This window comes from Coregonus clupeaformis, chromosome 24 (genome assembly GCF_020615455.1).
Source record: "Coregonus clupeaformis isolate EN_2021a chromosome 24, ASM2061545v1, whole genome shotgun sequence".
NCBI classification, from domain to species: Eukaryota; Metazoa; Chordata; class Actinopteri; order Salmoniformes; family Salmonidae; genus Coregonus; species Coregonus clupeaformis.
In genome coordinates, this window is record NC_059215.1 from 29,401,095 (window position 1) to 29,420,173 (window position 19,079).

The 19,079-nt window shown below is 46.1% G+C and overlaps 1 protein-coding gene across 3 annotated transcripts in view; it reads right to left on the bottom strand.

Annotated features, from left to right (window-relative positions):
- Window positions 1–19,079, bottom strand: part of LOC121538349 (extracellular sulfatase Sulf-2) — a 169,975-nt gene that overhangs the window by 111,571 nt on the left and 39,325 nt on the right. For all 3 annotated transcript variants that reach the window (XM_041846254.2, XM_041846256.2, XM_041846257.2), the window contains exon 2: window positions 18,712–18,780. The gene's annotated coding sequence lies outside the window, so the exon portion shown is untranslated. The remainder of the gene's footprint in view (window positions 1–18,711; window positions 18,781–19,079) is intronic.

Sequence of the window (19,079 nt, forward strand, 5' to 3'; positions counted from 1 at the left end):
TTCTATTGAGACTCCAGAGAGAGGAGAGGAGGAGCAACACAGACTGGGAATAATTACTAAAAACAAACTCTGTTTTACCATGCATGGTAGTTAAACACACATCTGAACAGACAGATGGCTCAACGACAAACATCATTAGTCAGATAATGGGCTGTCCTCTTGTTTTCACCATTACAGATTACACAGTTTTATTGCAGTTGTGCAGAGTCGGCGCAGCCCTTTACTCTACTGCATTGCCATGTAAGGGTTCTGTGCTAGTGCCAGTGGTATACAGAGCTACTCTCACTTCTCATCTCTGTTTGCTCTCTCCTCACCTCTCTTTCCAATTCTCATCTCAGTTTACTCTCTCCTCACCTCTCTTTCCACTTCTCATCTCTGTTTTCTCTCTCCTCACCTCTCTTTCCACTTCTCATCTCCGTTTGCTCTCTCCTCTTTCCACTTCTCCCCTTTTCTACCTTCCTCTCATGTCCTTCTTTCCTCTTGTCTCTTGATTCCTGGCTCCTCTGTCGCCCCGCTGAAACCTCCCTTCTCTCTCTCCTCCCCTGAGGCAGCAGATGCCCCCACACCTCCATCACACCCTCCAGCCACAGAGCTAGTATCTCACATCTCTTCTCTGGAACATTCAGTTAATGAAAATGGGGAGGGAACATTCACTTCTCAGAAGGCACACACACCTCTACTGAGAGAGAGAGGGTCGAGAGAGCATACCTGTTACTTTTCTAATACATGACTCATTTAGTTAGACCACAATAACACAATGGAAGGATCGAAGTGAGACCACAAGTTTTCTAACACTGCATGTTCCCACAGCAGTGTGTGTGTGTGTGTGTGTGTTTGTGCGCATACATGCGTGTGTGTGAACATAAGTGTGTAAATACAGCTCTGTAATTGAGCCATGTGAGATCACAGGGATTGGCTTATTTTCACTTGGAGGTGACACGCTTTATTGTGCTTTAAGTGGCTACAGAGGCTTGCGAAAGTATTCACCCCCCTTGGCATTTTTCCTATTCTGTTGCCTTACAACCTGGAATTAAAATGGATTTTTTTGGGGTTTGTATCATTTGATTTACACAACATGCCTACCACTTTGAAGATGCATAATAAGACAAAAAAACTGAAAACTTGAGTGTGCATAACTATTCACCCCCCCCAAAGTCAATACTTTGTAGAGCCACCTTTTGCAGCAATTACAGCTGCAAGTCTCTTGGGGTATGTCTCTATAAGCTTGGCACATCTAGCCACTGGGATTTTTGCCCATTCTTCAAGGCAAAACTGCTCCAGCTCCTTCAAGTTGGATGGGTTCCGCTGGTGTACAGCAATCTTTAAGTCATACCACAGATTCTCAATTGGATTGAGGTCTGGGCTTTGACTAGGCCATTCCAAGACATTTCAATGTTTCAATGTAAACCACTCAAGTGTTGCTTTAGCAGTATGCTTAGGGTCATTGTCCTGCTGGAAGGTGAACCTCCGTCCCAGTCTCAAATCTCTGGAAACTGAAACAGGTTTCCATCAAGAATTTCCCTGTATTTAGCGCCATCCATCATTCCTTCAATTCTGACCAGTTTCCCAGTCCCTGCCGATGAAAAACATCCCCATAGCATGATGTAGCCACCACCATGATTCAAAGTGAATCCAAGATGGCGTAGTAGTGCAGTTGTGTTTTTATCGTCTGTCTGTAAATAGCCTGTAAATACCCTATTTTTCGTACATATTTCCCTATCAGACTTTTCATCCTTCTACAAGATATACTTTCCTGCAACCCGCCTCACTCAATGTGGAACGGATTCTATTATTGACTTACCTTTATCTAGAATCTAGAATCTCCAGTTGAAACTAGCTAGCCAGCTAACTAGCTACTTGCTATTTGCTATTAGCCACAGCTAGCGGTGTTTCACCCAGAACATTGGATTTTTTTCTGCGGGATTAATTTTAATCACTGGACATTGATCACCGGATATTCGGCCAGTCTGCACAGCGCGTTATCGACCCAGAACATATCAGTTTTTCCGCCGGAATCACTGAATCACTGGACCTTTAACTCCGGATTCATCGCTACCAGCTAGCTACCACCAGCCAGCTACAACAAAACGGACGCTGTGGTCTGGCTAATCATCCTGAGCTAGGCCCATCGCCCATCTCCCGGCTATCTACCTCTCTGTCAACCGGACGGGACCACCTAGTGTTGACACGGAGCCCGCCGATCCTACACGACTGGTCTGCCGACGAAATCGTCTGATGTGGTTACGACGTTAACCACGAAGATTCCATCCATCTGCTAGCCCTGGCCCGCTAGCACACGCTAGCCGTGGCCTCTTACTAGTGCTTCACCACCGGACCTTATGATAACTCAGCTATACAGCTGATATCTGCTGGACTGTTCCTTTTTACGGTACTACATCCTGTTTATGTTTAGCCTCAGCCCAAACATGGTTAGTTTATTGTTGTTTCGGTTATTTCTAATTGTACTATATCACTGTAGACCCCCAGCCTAGCTAAACCTGCCTTAGATAGCTCCTTTGCCCTCCCCCTATACACGCGGAGACCGACTCAATTGATGCCTCCAGCGATGCTATCTCTTTCATTGTTACCCAACGCTTAGGTTTACCTCCACTTTACTCATATCCTTCCATATCCTTGTCTGTACATAATGCCCTGAATCTTTTCTATAACACCCGGAAATCTGCCCCCTTTATTCTATGTACCCAACGCACTAGAAGACCAGTTCTTAAAGCCTTTAGCCGTATCCTTATTCTAGTCCTCCTCTGTTCCTCTGGTGATGTAGAGGCTAACCCAGGCCCTGCAGCCCTCAGTATCACTCCTACTTCCCAGGCGCTATCATTTGATGACTTCTGTAATCGCAAAAGTCTTGGTTTCTTGCACATAAATATCAGAAGTCTACTTCCTAAGTTTGAGTTATTCACTGCGTTAGCACACTCTGCCAACCCTGATGTTCTAGCAGTGTCTGAATCCTGGCTCAGGAAGGCCACCAAAAATTCTGAAATTTCCATCCCCAACTATAACATTTTCCGTCTAGATAGAACTGCCAAAGGGGGTGGAGTTGCAATCTACTGTAGAGATAGCCTGCAGAGCTCTATCATACTATCCAGGTCTGTGCCCAAACAGTTTGAGCTTCTACTTCTAAAAATCCACCTTTCCAGAAATAAGTCTCTCACTGTTGCCGCTTGCTACAGACCCCCTCAGCCCCCAGCTGTGCCCTGGACACCATATGTGAATTGATTGCCCCCATTTATCCTCAGAGTTTGTACTGCTTGGTGACCTAAATTGGGATATGCTTAATACCCCAGCCATCCTACAATCCAAGCTAGATGCCCTCAACCTCACGCAAATTATCAACGAACCTACCAGGTACAACCCTAAATCCGTAAACATGGGTACCCTCATAGATATCATCCTGACTAACATACCCTCTAAATACACCTCAGCTGTCTTCAACCAGGATCTCAGCGATCACTGCCTTATTGCCTGCGTCCGTAACGGGTCCGCGGTCAAACGACCACCCCTCATCACTGTCAAACGCTCCCTAAAACACTTTAGCGAGGAGGCCTTCCCTAATTGACCTGGCCCAGGTATCCTGGATGGATATAGATCTCATTCCGTCAGTAGAGGATGCCTGGTTGTTCCTTAAAAGTAATTTCCTCTCAATCTTAAATAACATGCCCCATTCAAAAAATACAGAACTAAGAACCGATATAGCCCCTGGTTCTCCTCAGACTTGACTGACCTTGACCAGCACAAAAACATCCTGTGGCGTACTGCATTAGCATCAAATAGCCCCCCGCGATATGCAACTTTTCAGGGAAGTTAGGAACCAATATACACAAGCAGTCAGGAAAGCAAAGGCTAACTTTTTCAAACAGAAATTTGCATCCTGTAGCACTAACTCCAAAAAGTTTTGGGACACTGTAAAGTCCATGGAGAATAAGAGCACTTCCTCCCAGCTGCCCACTGCACTGAGGCTAGGAAACACTATCACCACCGATAAATCTACAATAATCGAGAATTTCAACAAGCATTTTGCTACAGCTGGCCATGCTTTCCATCTGGCTACCACTAACCCGGCCACCAACTCTGCACCCTCTGCTGCAACTTGCCCATGCCCCCCCCGCTTCTCCTTCACACAAATTCAGACAGCTGATGTTTTGAAAGCGCTGCAAAATCTGGACCCCTACAAATCAGCTGGGCTAGACAATCTGGACCCTTTCTTTCTAAAACTAGCCGCCGAAATTGTCGCTACCCCTATTACTAGTCTGTTCAACCTCTCTTTCATAACGTCTGAGATCCCCAGAGATTGGAAAGCTGCCGCGGTCATCCCCCTCTTCAAAGGGGGTGACACTCTAGATCCAAATTGCTACAGACCTATATCCATCATGCCCTGCCTTTCGAAAGTATTCGAAAGCCAAGTAAACAAACAGATCATCGACCATTTCGAATACCACCGTACCTTCTCCGCTATGCAATCCGGTTTCCGAGCTGGTCACGGGTGCACTTCAGCCACGCTCAAGGTCCTAAACGATATTATAACCGCGATTGACAATAGACAGTACTGTGCAGCCGTCTTCATCGACCTGGCCAAGGCTTTCGACTCTGTCAACCACCGCATTCTTATTGGCAGACTAAATAGCCTTGGTTTCTCAAATGACTGCCTCGCCTGGTTCACCAACTACTTCTCAGATAGAGTTCAGTGTGTCAAATCGGAGGGCCTGTTATCTGGACCTATGGCAGTCTCTATGGGGGTGCCACAGGGTTCAATTCTTGGGCCGACACTTTTCTCCGTGTATATCAATGATGTCGCTCTTGCTGCTGGTGACTCTCAGATCCACCTCTACGCAGACGACACCATTTTGTATACATCTGGCCCTTCATTGGACACTGTGTTAACAAACCTCCAAACGAGCTTCAATGCCATACAACAATCCTTCAGTAGCCTCCAACTGCTCTTAAACACTAGTAAAACTAAATGCATGCTTTTCAATCGAACGCTGCTGGCACCCGCCCACCCGACTAGAATCACCACTCTCGACGGGTCTGACCTAGAGTATTTGGACAACTACAATTACCTAGGTGTCTGGTTAGACTGTAAACTCAACTTCCAGACTCACATAAAGAATCTCCAATCCAAAGTTAAATCTAGAATCGGCTTCCTATTTCGCAACAAAGCCTCCTTCACTCATGCTGCCAAACATGCCCTCGTAAAACTGACTATCCTACCGATCCTTGACTTCGGCGATGTCATTTACAAAATAGCCTCCAACACTCTACTCAGCAAATTGGATGTAGTCTATCACAGTGCCATCCGTTTTGTCTCCAAAGCCCCATACACTACCACCACTGTGACCTGTACGCTCTTGTTGGCTGGTCCTCACTACATGTTCGTCGTCAAACCCACTGGCTCCAGGCCATCTATAAATCACTGCTAGGCAAATCCCCGCCTTATCTTAGCTCATTGGTCACCATAGCAGCACCCACCCGTAGTCTGCGCTCCAGCAGGTATATCTCACTGGTCATTCCCAAAGCCAACACCTCCTTTGGCCGCCATTCCTTCCAGTTCTCTGCTGCCAATGACTGGAACGAATTTGCAAAAATCTCTGAAGCTGGAGACTCTTATTTCCCTCAATAACTTTAAGCATCAGTTGTCAGAGCACCTTACCGATCACTGCACCTGTACACAGCCCATCTGAAATTAGCCCACCCAACTACCTCATCCCTATATTGTTATTTATTTTGCTCTTTTGCACCCCAGTATCTCTATTTGCACATAATCTCTTGCACATCTAGCATTCCAGTGTTAATACTATTGTAATTATTCTGCACTATAGCCTATTTATTGCCTTACCTCCATAACTTGCTACATTTGCACACACTGTATATATATTTTCTGTTGTATTTCTGACTTTATGTTTTTTACCCCATATGTAACTCTGTGTTGTTTTTTATTGCACTACTTTGCTTTATCTTGGCCAGGTCGCAGTTGTAAATGAGAACCTGTTCTCAACTGGCTTACCTGGTTAAATAAAGGTGAAATAAAAAAACATTAAAAAAAAACATGATGGTGTTCTCGGGGTGATGAGAGGGGTTGGGTTTGCGCCAGACATAGCGTTTTCCTTGATGGCCAAAAAGCTCAATTTTAGTCTCATCTGACCAGAGTACCTTCTTCCATATGTTTGGGGAGTCTCCCACATGCCTTTTGGCGAACACCAAACGTGTTTGCTTATTTTTTTCTTTAAGCAATGGCTTTTTTCTGGCCACTCTTCCTTAAAGCCCAGCTCTGTGGAGTGTACAGCTTAAAGTGGTCCTATGGACAGATACTCCAATCTCCGCTGTGGAGCTTTGCAGCTCCTTCAGGATTATCTTTGGTCTCTTTGTTGCCTCTCTGATTAATGCCCTCCTTGCCTGGTCCGTGAGTTTTGGTGGGTGGCCCTCTCTTGGCAGGTTTGTGGTGGTGCCATATTCTTTCCATTTTTTAATAATGGATTTAATGGTGCTCCGTGGGATGTTCAAAGTTTCTGATATTTTTCTATTGTTTATAACCCAACCCTGATCTGTACTTCTCCACAACTTTGTCCCTGACCTGTTTGGAGAGCTCCTTGGTCTTCATAGTGCCGCTTGCTTGGTGGTGCCCCTTGCTTAGTGGTGTTGCAGACTCTGGGGCCTTTCAGAACAGGTGTATACATACTAAGATCATGTGACAGAGCATGTGACACTTAGATTGCACACAGGTGGACTTTATTTAACTAATTATGTGACTTCTGAAGGTAATTGGTTGCACCAGATCTTATTTTAGGGCTTCATAGCAAAGGGGGTCAATACATATGCACGCACCACTTTTCCGTTATTTATTTTTTAGAATTTCTTGAAACAAGTAATTTCACTTCACCAATTTGGACTATTTTATATGTCCATTACATGAAATCCAAATAAAAATCCATTTAAATTACAGGTTGTAATGCAACGAAATAGGAAAAATGCCAAGGGGGATGAATACTTTTGCAAGGCACTGTATATAAATCTCCATGTAGGAACATAAACATTAGTCATTTTATATTGGGGTACGGGATTTTTATGGTGTGTTTTACTGAACCCTCAGCAGATAGTGAACAAATTACTCATGGTCACCATCTCTCAATGGAAAGTTTGGGTTAGTCTAAAGTGGGGCGAATCCAAATGGAACTGTGCAGTTCAACAGGTTCAGGGAAATGGAATCTGTCAGACCAGCAGCACATCATCATGTCTGTAAACATTTTGATACATTCTGCAGGTGTAAATTAGTATGGACACCACCATGCTTTCCTCACTACCCGGTGTATGGCAAGTCAAGAGAATATCCTGCCATTGGAGTATAATAAGCAGATGAAAACAGAGAGAGGGAGGAAACACAGACTATTATTCTACTGAGTCGGACTTTAATTAACTGTGGGGAAGCAGCAGCACAAAAGAGCAAGGAGAGGAAGAGAGGTCTTTAATGTTTCAGCCCGCTGTCTTACACATGACGAGCTCCGCTCCGCAGCTATGGCGACACCTCACAGCACTCTACATCTGGGAATAATGCATCAGCACTCTGCTCCGGAGGCAAGGCACCCGCTGCGGAAACGTCGCAGACTCTCGGGACAAATGGGAAACTATGGAGTGTAATTGGATTGTAAGTGAGCGAGCAGCTCCTATTTCTATCTGCCAATTATGAGCGTCTTTTTTATATTTTTGGGGGGACAGACAGATTAAAAAGACTAGATCAGAAGAGTCTTATTCTCCAGGCCTATTCTTGCGTGCCTTCCCAAAGTGAAGGGTTCCATTGACTGAATAAACTCAGTTCATTTTTTTATCACTAAAAAGCTGAGCAATTTGGTCTTTAATAGGATGTTTGTGATTGACAGGGGTTGAGGAGATAGGGTGACGTGAGTAGAGAACAGGAAAGGTTGAGAAACTTAGTAGGCTAAAAGTCACAGACTTAGTGGATTATATGCAGGCTTGAGGAATCAAGGCCAGTAATCACTGATGGTATTTGTTTATGGCCAGCGCATTACTATATTATTTATGTCAGCATACAAATTGGGGAAATGGCGTTCTCAACCTTTTTTTCCCCAGGTGTACTGGAACTGTTTTCACTAAACTGATTCATTTTGCTTTTGGGGCATGTATTTGAGTAAACCATAAACTGTAAAAGGTTTTGCTAATAAATCCTTAGATTAGAGTGTTTTCTCAACCCACAAATGTCTTCCAATAGCTCCATAACTCTAAAGTCTATAGCTCCATATTCCACAGACAGTTTTACAGAGTAGCAGACAGTCATGAAACAGTCTTTCACTCCCACTCCCACTCCACCACACCTCCCCATCCCCCTATCCTCTGGGTCCATGTCAGATGCACAGTGCACTACACTATCAGGGCTATCCTAATAACTGGAGCTACTGGACAGCCTCGTTAAGACACACTTAATTAACCTCCTATTATTGCATACTTTATCCACTCTCACTGTAGTGTCTTTCTCCATCTGTCTCTCTCACTCAATCTCCATCTCTCTCGCAATTCCATTTTCCTCCTCCTGTCCTATCTCAGCGACAGTCATCTGTAACTTGAACAACCTGTCAACACACTCACATTAGCATGCACCCATTGTTTCCATTCAGATGGGTGAGTTATGAAGCTCACAGAGGAGGTGGGGATGGTAAATGTAAGGGGACAATAAGAGTTGGGTGGGGGAATGGAGGGGGTAGTTGCCTACAGTCGAGTCTGGCGTGCAACATCTCTCACTCACGCTCCATTCTATAGCTTCCACTTCAGTTGAGGAAGCACTAGAGAGATTCAACCACTAACCAGCAGCTTCACAGAATGAACTGTATCACAGCACAGGTAACATACCTCATCACCAGGTGGTTCAGCGGCTCCATATGCTCTTCTTGTTTCTCTCTAGCCTACATTTCACCTGAGTGCTTTAAGGCAGGAGGACAGCAGAGCTCTCCCCTCTCTGCCAAGCCCCAGCTACTCTCATCTCTCTGGGCCGGCTGTGCTCCGTGGCCTGGAGGGGTTGGAGGGTAGAGCGGGGCAGAGGGGGTTCATGGCAGTGAGAGATGTGTCTGCATCTGCCCGGGGCGTTGTGCTGTGCTACACCTACAGAACCAGCTGTTACCCTTCAGAGCTGCAGAGAAACCACCTGCTCTCAGAGACTCAGACAGAGCACAGCACGCTACACTGGACCAACTACGAATCTCTCCACCGTGGACTCAACAAAGGATGATTCTAACTGGAAACGTAAACATAAAACTAATAAACAAGCCCTGTGGGTTTGATGTAAACACACGTTAAAGGTGTGGTAAAAAAATACTGGAGGAACAGAATACCTTACCCCAGTCAAGTGTAATAGCTACAGGCAGGGGCACAACTTTCAATGGGGACGGGGGGACATGCGTTTTTGTCCACCCCAGTTTTATCATTGGAATGTGATACAAAATGAGGGAACGGTGTGCTTTAGGACCATGCGGACGCCTCCAAGCGGTCGGGTAGGCTGTTTGGAATGTTTGTCCGACTGGATAAAAAAAAGAATGCCCCCCCCCCCCCCACACTTCTAAAACCAAAGTTGCGCCCCTGGCAACAGGCATTGTGTGTCCCACGCATACTCATGTAAATATACTTTGAGAGGAGATGAGAGGAGTTTCAGATGGTGCTGTTAGAGGATGCCCCCCATTCCTGACCCATGTGGGGGTGGTGGTAGCAGGTAGCAGCCATCCATACATGCCTGCCTCCACACAGACACATTCCAGTCATACAGGGTGTAGGTGTTTCTGTAGCTACTGTATATATTTGTGGGGAAATACATGCCCTGTGTAGGAGTGGTATCAACCACCTATCCCTGGGGTTATTGCAGACATATCTCTATGTGTTTCTGTAGCTGGTGTGGGAATATGTGTGTTGTGCATGTAAACAGCAGTGGGGATCCTTCCATGTCACTGTGGACTGTGGACTCAGTGTGAATAATGGAATGTGTATGGCACACATGCCTACGCACATGCAGGTGTACGTGTGTATGTATAAGTGTATGAGCAGCATGACTGTATGAGGGAATATGTGTCCGTATTGCTGGTGTGTGAGGTGTCAGCAGCGTTGCCGTGGGGATGGTCTCCGGGGTGATGGATGAGGTCCTGTCTCCACGGCAGCCCCAGCACTGTGCCACTACCATGACAAATGGAGCCTTGGCTAATAAATCTGTACAGGTCCCTATAGTAACACAAACATCACGGCAGGAGGGGTCAGCCCCCCACCCCGCTGGCCCTTTGAAATATACACAGCAAAGCAGGACAGGGTAACAGTCACACCCCTCCCCCTTCTCCCCCTGTCCCCTGGTAGTAGCACAAGCCCCATGTAATCAACCTGAACCCCCAACTCCCCCCTCTCCCCTGTCCTGCATCCCTATTCAGGCTGAGGCAGCAGTCCAGAGGACAGGGGAACATGGGTTGTCCTAGTTTGTCCGCCATGCGCTGGGTGGATAGAGAGAGAAAACACATAATGGAGACACAAACCCACAGGTCAGTAGTTCATGGGCTATTGTTGAAGATCCATTGCCATTTATATTCTCAAACTGCAATAATATGATCAAGGTCCGCTAAAACTGAGCCCTGGATTTTAATACATGTCAAAGACTAACACTGTGTATGCACACACAGACGGAAACAAACACACAAACGACACATCTCGGTTATTGTTACACACAGACAAACTCAGAAGACATGCTCCAGGGAGGGAGTTTCATTTATTAATGAATTTCCTCTAAAATTAACCACCAAATAAATGAATGTTGGATTAGTGAGCAGTGAACAGGGAAATGTGAGACTCTGAATGAACGTTCAATTATTTCTGAAAGGAGCCTGAATGAATCATCACTGTGAGAAGAACACTTGGTCACCTGGGCCTATCAGACCCCATCCTCTCCCACATAAAGACAACCCTATCAGACCCCATCCTCTCCCACATAAACACAACCCTATCAGACCCCATCCTCTCCCAAATAAACACAACCCTATCAGACCCCATCCTCTCCCAAATAAACACAACCCTATCAGACCCCATCCTCTCCCAAATAAACACAACCCTATCAGACCCCATCCTCTCCCACATAAACACAACCCTATCAGACCCCATCCTCTCCCACATAAACACAACCCTATCAGACCCCATCCTCTCCCAAATAAACACAACCCTATCAGACCCCATCCTCTCCCACATAAACACAACCCTATCAGACCCCATCCTCTCCCAAATAAACACAACCCTATCAGACCCCATCCTCTCCCACATAAACACAACCCTATCAGACCCAATCCTCTCCCAAATAAACACAACCCTATCAGACCCCATCCTCTCCCAAATAAACACAACCCTATCAGACCCCATCCTCTCCCAAATAAACACAACCCTATCAGACCCCATCCTCTCCCACATAAACACAACCCTATCAGACCCCATCCTCTCCCAAATAAACACCACCCTATCAGACCCCATCCTCTCCCACATAAACACAACCCTATCAGACCCCATCCTCTCCCAAATAAACACAACCCTATCAGACCCCATCCTCTCCCACATAAACACAACCCTATCAGACCCCATCCTCTCCCAAATAAACACAACCCTATCAGACCCCATCCTCTCCCAAATAAACACCACCCTATCAGACCCCATCCTCTCCCAAATAAACACCACCCTATCAGACCCCATCCTCTCCCAAATAAACACCACCCTATCAGACCCCATCCTCTCCCAAATAAACACCACCCTATCAGACCCCATCCTCTCCCAAATAAACACAACCCTATCAGACCCCATCCTCTCCCAAATAAACACAACCCTATCAGACCCCATCCTCTCCCACATAAACACAACCCTATCAGACCCCATCCTCTCCCAAATAAACACAACCCTATCAGACCCCATCCTCTCCCAAATAAACACCACCCTATCAGACCCCATCCTCTCCCACATAAACACAACCCTATCAGACCCCATCCTCTCCCACATAAACACAACCCTATCAGACCCCATCCTCTACCACATAAACACAACCCTATCAGACCCCATCCTCTCCCAAATAAACACCACCCTATCAGACCCCATCCTCTCCCAAATAAACACAACCCTATCAGACCCCATCCTCTCCCACATAAACACAACCCTATCAGACCCCATCCTCTCCCAAATAAACACAACCCTATCAGACCCCATCCTCTCCCAAATAAACACCACCCTATCAGACCCCATCCTCTCCCAAATAAACACCACCCTATCAGACCCCATCCTCTCCCAAATAAACACCACCCTATCAGACCCCATCCTCTCCCACATAAACACAACCCTATCAGACCCCATCCTCTCCCAAATAAACACCACCCTATCAGACCCCATCCTCTCCCAAATAAACACCACCCTATCAGACCCCATCCTCTCCCAAATAAACACCACCCTATCAGACCCCATCCTCTCCCAAATAAACACCACCCTATCAGACCCCATCCTCTCCCACATAAACACCACCCTATCAGACCCCATCCTCTCCCAAATAAACACCACCCTATCAGACCCCATCCTCTCCCAAATAAACACCACCCTATCAGACCCCATCCTCTCCCAAATAAACACCACCCTATCAGACCCCATCCTCTCCCAAATAAACACCACCCTATCAGACCCCATCCTCTCCCAAATAAACACCACCCTATCAGACCCCATCCTCTACCACATAAACACCACCCTATCAGACCCCATCCTCTCCCAAATAAACACCACCCTATCAGACCCCATCCTCTACCACATAAAGAAAACATCTCAAGCATCTCAAAGCTTCTCACAGGTGGCTGGCAACGTCACAATGCAGTCATTTCTTTTTCAATACATGAGTAACGGGTTGTGTTTAATGTATGAGAAAAAACTAAGACGACGGTCCGTGTCTATAAATGGCAACGAGCGAGCGCTTGCAGATGAGATCAAACATTCTGCTGTGAATATTTAAATTGTGGCGGTCGGTCGTCTCTCCTCGTTGTTGCCTGTTTGAACAGCCAAACCATGCATTAGTGTGGTCTGGCACTCAGACAACAGACAACGCAGAAACATAGTATCTCATCCTTAATGTATCTGTACTGAGCAGTGGAGGCTCCTCAGAGGAGGAAGGGGAGGACCATCCTCCTCAGTGAATTTAATAAAAATCAAAATAGTGAAACATTAAAAAAGTGATCCTTTTTAGATAAAACTATACTAAATATATTCACTTCACCAAACAATTGATTAAAACACACTGTTTTGCAATGAAGGTCTACAGTAGCCTCAGCAGCACTCTGTAGGGTAGCTTCTGTCCTCCTCTGGGTACATTGACTTCAATACAAAACCTAGGATGGTCATGGTTCTCACCCCCTTCCATAGACTTACACAGTAATTATGACAACTTCCAGAGGACGTCCTCCAACCTATCAGCGCTCTTGCAGCATGAACTGACATGTTGTCCACCCAAACAAAGGATAATGTCATGAATCTAGTACTGAAAGCATAAGCTACAGCTAGCTAGCATGATGAGTAGTTGACTCAAAGAGAAAGACAATAGTTGAATAGTTCTGAACAAATTAATTTCTTCCCAAATTAAGGAGAAGCAAGAGAGAGAAAGAGAGCGAGAGAGAGAGATGCGCTACTTTACCAAAAGTACACCTGCTCGTCGAACATCTCATTCCAAAATCATGGAGTTGGTCTCCCCTTTGGAGGCTGCTATAACAGCCTCCACTCTTCTGGGAAGGTTTTCCACTAGATGTTGGAACATTGCTGCAGGGACTTGCTTCCATTCAGCCACAAGAGCATTAGTGAGGTCAGGCACTGATGTTGGGCAATTAAGGCCTGGCTCGCAGTCTGCATTCCAATTCATCCCAAAGGTGTTCGATGGGGTTGAGGTCAAGGCTCTGTGCAGGCCAGTCAAGTTCCTCCACACCGATCTCGACAAACCATTTATGTATAGACCTTGCTTCGTACACGGGGGCATTGTCATGCAGAAACAGGAAAGGGCCTTCCCCAAACTGTTGCCACAAAGTTGGAAGACAGAATCATCTAGAATGTCATTGTATGTTGTAGCGTTAAGATTTCCCTTTACTGGACCTAAGGGGCCTAGCCCAAACCATGAAAAACAGCCCCAGACCATTATTCCTCCTTCACCAAACTTTACAGTTGGCACTATGCATTGGGGCAGGTAGCGTTCTCCTGACATCCGCCAAACCTAGGTTCGTCCATCAGACTGCCAGATGGTGAAGCATGATTCATCACTCCAGAGAATGCGTTTCCACTGTCCAATGGCGGCGAGCTTTACACCATTCCAGCCGACGCTTGGCATTGCGCATGGTGATCTTAGGCTTGTGTGCATGGCCATGGAAACCCTTTTCATGAAGCTCCCGAAGAACAGTTATTGTGCTGATGTTGGGTCCAGAGGCAGTTTGGAACTCGGTAGTGAGTGTTGCAACCCGAGGACAGATGATTTTTACGCGCTACAGCACTCGGCGGTCCCGTTCTGTGAGCTTGTGTGACCTACCACTTCGCAGCTGAGCCTTTGTTGCTCCTAGACTTTTCCACTTTACAATAACAGCACTTACAGTTGACCGGGGCAGCTCTAGCAGGGCAGAAACTGACTTGTTGGAAAGGTGGCACCCTTGGACGATGCCACGTTGGAAGTCACTGAGCTCTTCAGTAAGGCCATTCTACTGTCAATGTTTTTCTATGGAATATTAAAATAATTCTATATATATTGCATGGCTGTGTGCTCGATTTTATACACCTGTCAGCAACGAGTGTGGCTGAAATAGCCGAATCCACTAATTTGAAGGGGTGTCCAAAGTGTATATTTGGTTGAGTTTTTTTTAACTTTAACTTTCACTTAGCTAGCAAATGCAGCTAGCTAGTTTTTCCTACTTAAACACCCAGCTCAAACAGAGAGGGATGCTCTGTTAGCTAGCTGGCTATGGCTATCCAACACTGGAACTCTTCCAAGTCAAGTGTAACTGCTAAACTGCTTTCTGACTGTACACTGTACTGCATGATAGTAGTGGGTTTACTAACACGTTAGTTCTACTGATTCTAGTGGACTATGACGTGACAAAGATGTAAGCTGTGCAGTGGTTAAAGGTCATGATATGAAGGTTTGGCTTGGAAAGGTTTTTTCGCCTTGTCACAGACAGCTGATGATTCTGAAATATAAAATATATTTTGATTTGTTTAACTCTTTTTTGGTTACTACATGATTCCATATGTGTCATTTCATAGTTTTGATGTCTTCACTATTATTCTACAATGTAGAAAATAGCAAAAATAAAGATAAACCCTGGAATGAGTAGGTGTTTCCAAACTTTTGACTGGTACTGTACATGTAGGTAGGGGTAAAGTGACTATGCATAGATAATAAACAGCAAGAAGCAAGGGAGGTAGTCAATGCAAATAGTCCGGGTAGCCATTTGATTAGCTGTTCAGCAGTCTTATGGTTTGGGGGTAGAAGCTGTTAAGAAGCCTTTTGGACCTAGACTTGGCGCTCCGGTACCGCTTGCCATGCGGTAGCAGAGTGTAAAGTCTATGACTAGGGTGGCTTGAGTCTTTGGCAATTTTTTTATGGCCTTCCTCTGACACCGCCTGGTATAGAGCTCCTGGATGGCAGGAAGCTTGGCCCCAGTTATGTACTGGGCCGTACACACTACCCTCTGTAGCGCCTTGCGGTCGGAGGCCGAGCAGTTGCCATGCTTGGCGGTGATGCAACCAGTCAGGATGCTCTCTATGGTGCTGCTGTATAACTTTTTGAGGATCTGAGGACCCATGCCAAATATTTTCTGTCTCCTGAGGGGGAATAGGCGTTGTCGTGCCCTCTTCACGACTGTCTTGGTGTGTTTGGACCATGATCATTTGTTGGTGATGTGGACACCAAGGAACTTGAAGCGCTCAACCTCTGTAGCTCAATTGGTCCTCTGTAGCTCAATTGGTAGAGCATGGCGCTTGTAACGCCAGGGTAGTGGGTTCGATCCCCGGGACCACCCATACACAAAAATTGTATGCACGCATGACTGTAAGTCGCTTTGGATAAAAGCGTCTGCTAAATGGCATATTATATTATTATTATTATAACCTGCTCCACTATCCAGTATGCTGTAATAGAAATAAGGCCATGCTCATAAAAAAAAGTATCATCCTCCCTCATCTTAAATGGCACCGACCACCACTGGTACTGAGGGAACGATAAAATATTCCATAGTTGTTTTATGTCAATTTGACATCTACGGTAAGTGTCAAAATGTATAATTATGGGTTTCTGCAGCTCTGACACAAACGTGCTGCACTATTGCTGAGCTAACAAACCCCTGCAATATGGAATTGAAAATATTTATCATTTTACCAGTGCAATGCTACAATATGATGCTGAGCACTGATACTGTAATTCCCGAGCCTAAGAAAACAATTGCATCTGCCTGAGCAGGTTAGTGAGCGTAGCTCTCACAGAACGGGTGTGACCTGCCTGGAGAGCAACTGCCTACATACCGAACGTCCCTATGGGACAAGCTATGGGGAAATTGTTTCTCTATCCGACAGAAAGCAAAAACAAACAGAGGGGAAAAGCGAATGATGTATCAGCTCTTGGATGGGATGAGACGTTCCATTTGTGTAACCTGCTGAGTGAGCCTGATTTGTTGAGCAGCTTTCCAGCTCTCTTATTGGCCAACACTGGGTAACACAACAGAAGACAAAACAATGGGAGGGAGTGTGTGACTTCAATGATCTGGCCGTCACTTTTTCTTTCCTGTTATATATATATATATATATATATATATATATATATATATATATATATATCTATCTTTATCTCTCTTTCTCGGTCTCCCATGAAAATCAAATCAAGTTTTATTTGTCACATGCTTCGTAAACAACAGGTGTAGACTAACAGGGAAATGCTTCTCTCTTATGGCCAGCACTGAGTATGCAAGAAGGCAGCTGGAAGGTTTGGCATATTGGCAGCGTTTTTAATTCACGGTTTTATATTAACCTTTACAGATACTGGCCCTTTTTGTACATCAAGTCAATGTCCTTTTGACAAGGTATGCGGTTTTAATCAGAAGATTTGTCTCAAAGACCAGATTGGCATTAAGCACTTTGGCCACGGGAAAAAACACCCTATTCAACACGTTCGTATATCCCAGCTGGTACAGTCCCTCCAAAAGGGCGATTAAGGTTGGCAGTAAACGCCAAATAGATGGTGGAAACCTCATAATTACTCTATACCTATTACCGTCGGGTGATGTTCGTCAGTGCCCCGGCCCGTTTTCCAGCGACAAACCCATTGGAGCAGCGACATGCTACAACGGAGATGGACAGAAGGGAAGGAGCAACCCACTGTTTCCGCACACAGGAGAGACCAGGAGAAGATGTCGAGGGAAGCCTCGGACAAGACGGACTGTTGTACTCGACCCGCTCCACTACAGCCCCATCGATGTGGATGGGGGCGAGCTCGTCCCTTCGCTTCCTGTAGTCCACGATCAGCTCCTTTGTCTTGCTGAAGTTGAGGGAGAGGTTGTTGTCCTGGTACCACACTGCCAGGTCTCTGACCTCCTCCCTATAGGCTGCCTCATCATTGACGGTGATCAGTCCTACCACTGTCGTGTCATCAGCAAACTTGATGATGGTGTTGGAGTCGTGCACGGCCACACAGTGGTGGATGAACAGGGAGTACAGGACAGGATTAAGTACGCATCCCTGAGGGGCCCCTGTGTTTAGGATCAGCGTGGCAGACGTGTTGTTTCCTACCCTTACCACCTGGGGGCGGCCCGTCAGTTTTGCACGCTCCCTCAAAACTTGAGTCATCTGTGGCATTGTGTTGTGTGACACAACTGCACATTTTAGAGTGGCCTTTTACTGTCCCCAGCACAAGGTGCACCTGTGTAATGATCATGCTGTTTAATCAGCTTCTTGATATGCCACACCTGTTAGGTGGATGGATTATCTTGGCAAAGGAGAAATGCTCACTAACAGGAATGTGAACAAATTTGTGCACAACATTTTAGAGAAATAAGCTTTATGTGTATATGGAACATTTCTGGGATCTTTTCTTTCAGATCATGAAACATGGGAACAACACTTTACATGTTGCATTTACATTTTTGTTCAGTATAGATATTTTGTCCAAATCGTGCAGCCCTAGAGTGTGTGTACATGTATGCTCATTCCCCTGCAGCACATTGTCTGAGACCATACTCCATCATTAATCAGGAATGTGAGGCTCCTGTTCTTACCCCTTAGCCGGGTCCCACTGTGCCACACAGGGATGTCGTCATGGGAGGGGGCGGAGGGCACACTCACAACACCCTAGAGCCCACACCGACGGTCAACCCCATGTCCCATTTTCACCCTTTTCATTCTTTACTCTCCTCCATTGCTCTTCCCCCTTCTCTCTCGCTCTGTCACTTCTGACAGGCTCGCCCCAAAGCCAACCCCGCCCCCCGGCCTGGGCAGTGCTGACTCAGAGCACCGCCGTTCGTCCGTCCGTCCCCCTGACAAATTACTCTGTTCTGTGTTGTGTTGTGTGAGACCGCAGAGTTGGCGAGAGCTCTCTGCAGCCACCACTGACACTGTCAGAGGGATTTAGCCTAGCTAGCAGGGGTGTTAAGACAGACAGAGCCAGAGAGGCAGAGACACCCCCCCGTCACTCACCTGTCAATGGAAGGTTGTCTTCTCTGGGGATGGTGGGAGTCTCTTTATGTTTGGAGGAGCGGCTGGGCTCTGTGAAAACAAGCACAAACAGAGCAGGGGTCATCTCACGGTGAAGGCCAACACAAAAGCAGAAGTCAGAACTAAAGCGCCTCTTTCTTTCCATCCTGTATACCCACCCACCCCTCCTTCCCTCCCTCCTTTCTCCTTCGCTCGCCCAGGCTGCCAGTGATTTATTTCACCTACAGCTTGAGTCCCTTCTGCTTTGAAACAAGATGGTGAGAGAAAGAGAGAGAGGGGGATGGAGGGAGAGGCGCATTTACAATTTGCAATCAAAAGACTTCAATGTTCGCCTGTCTCTCTCTGCCCTT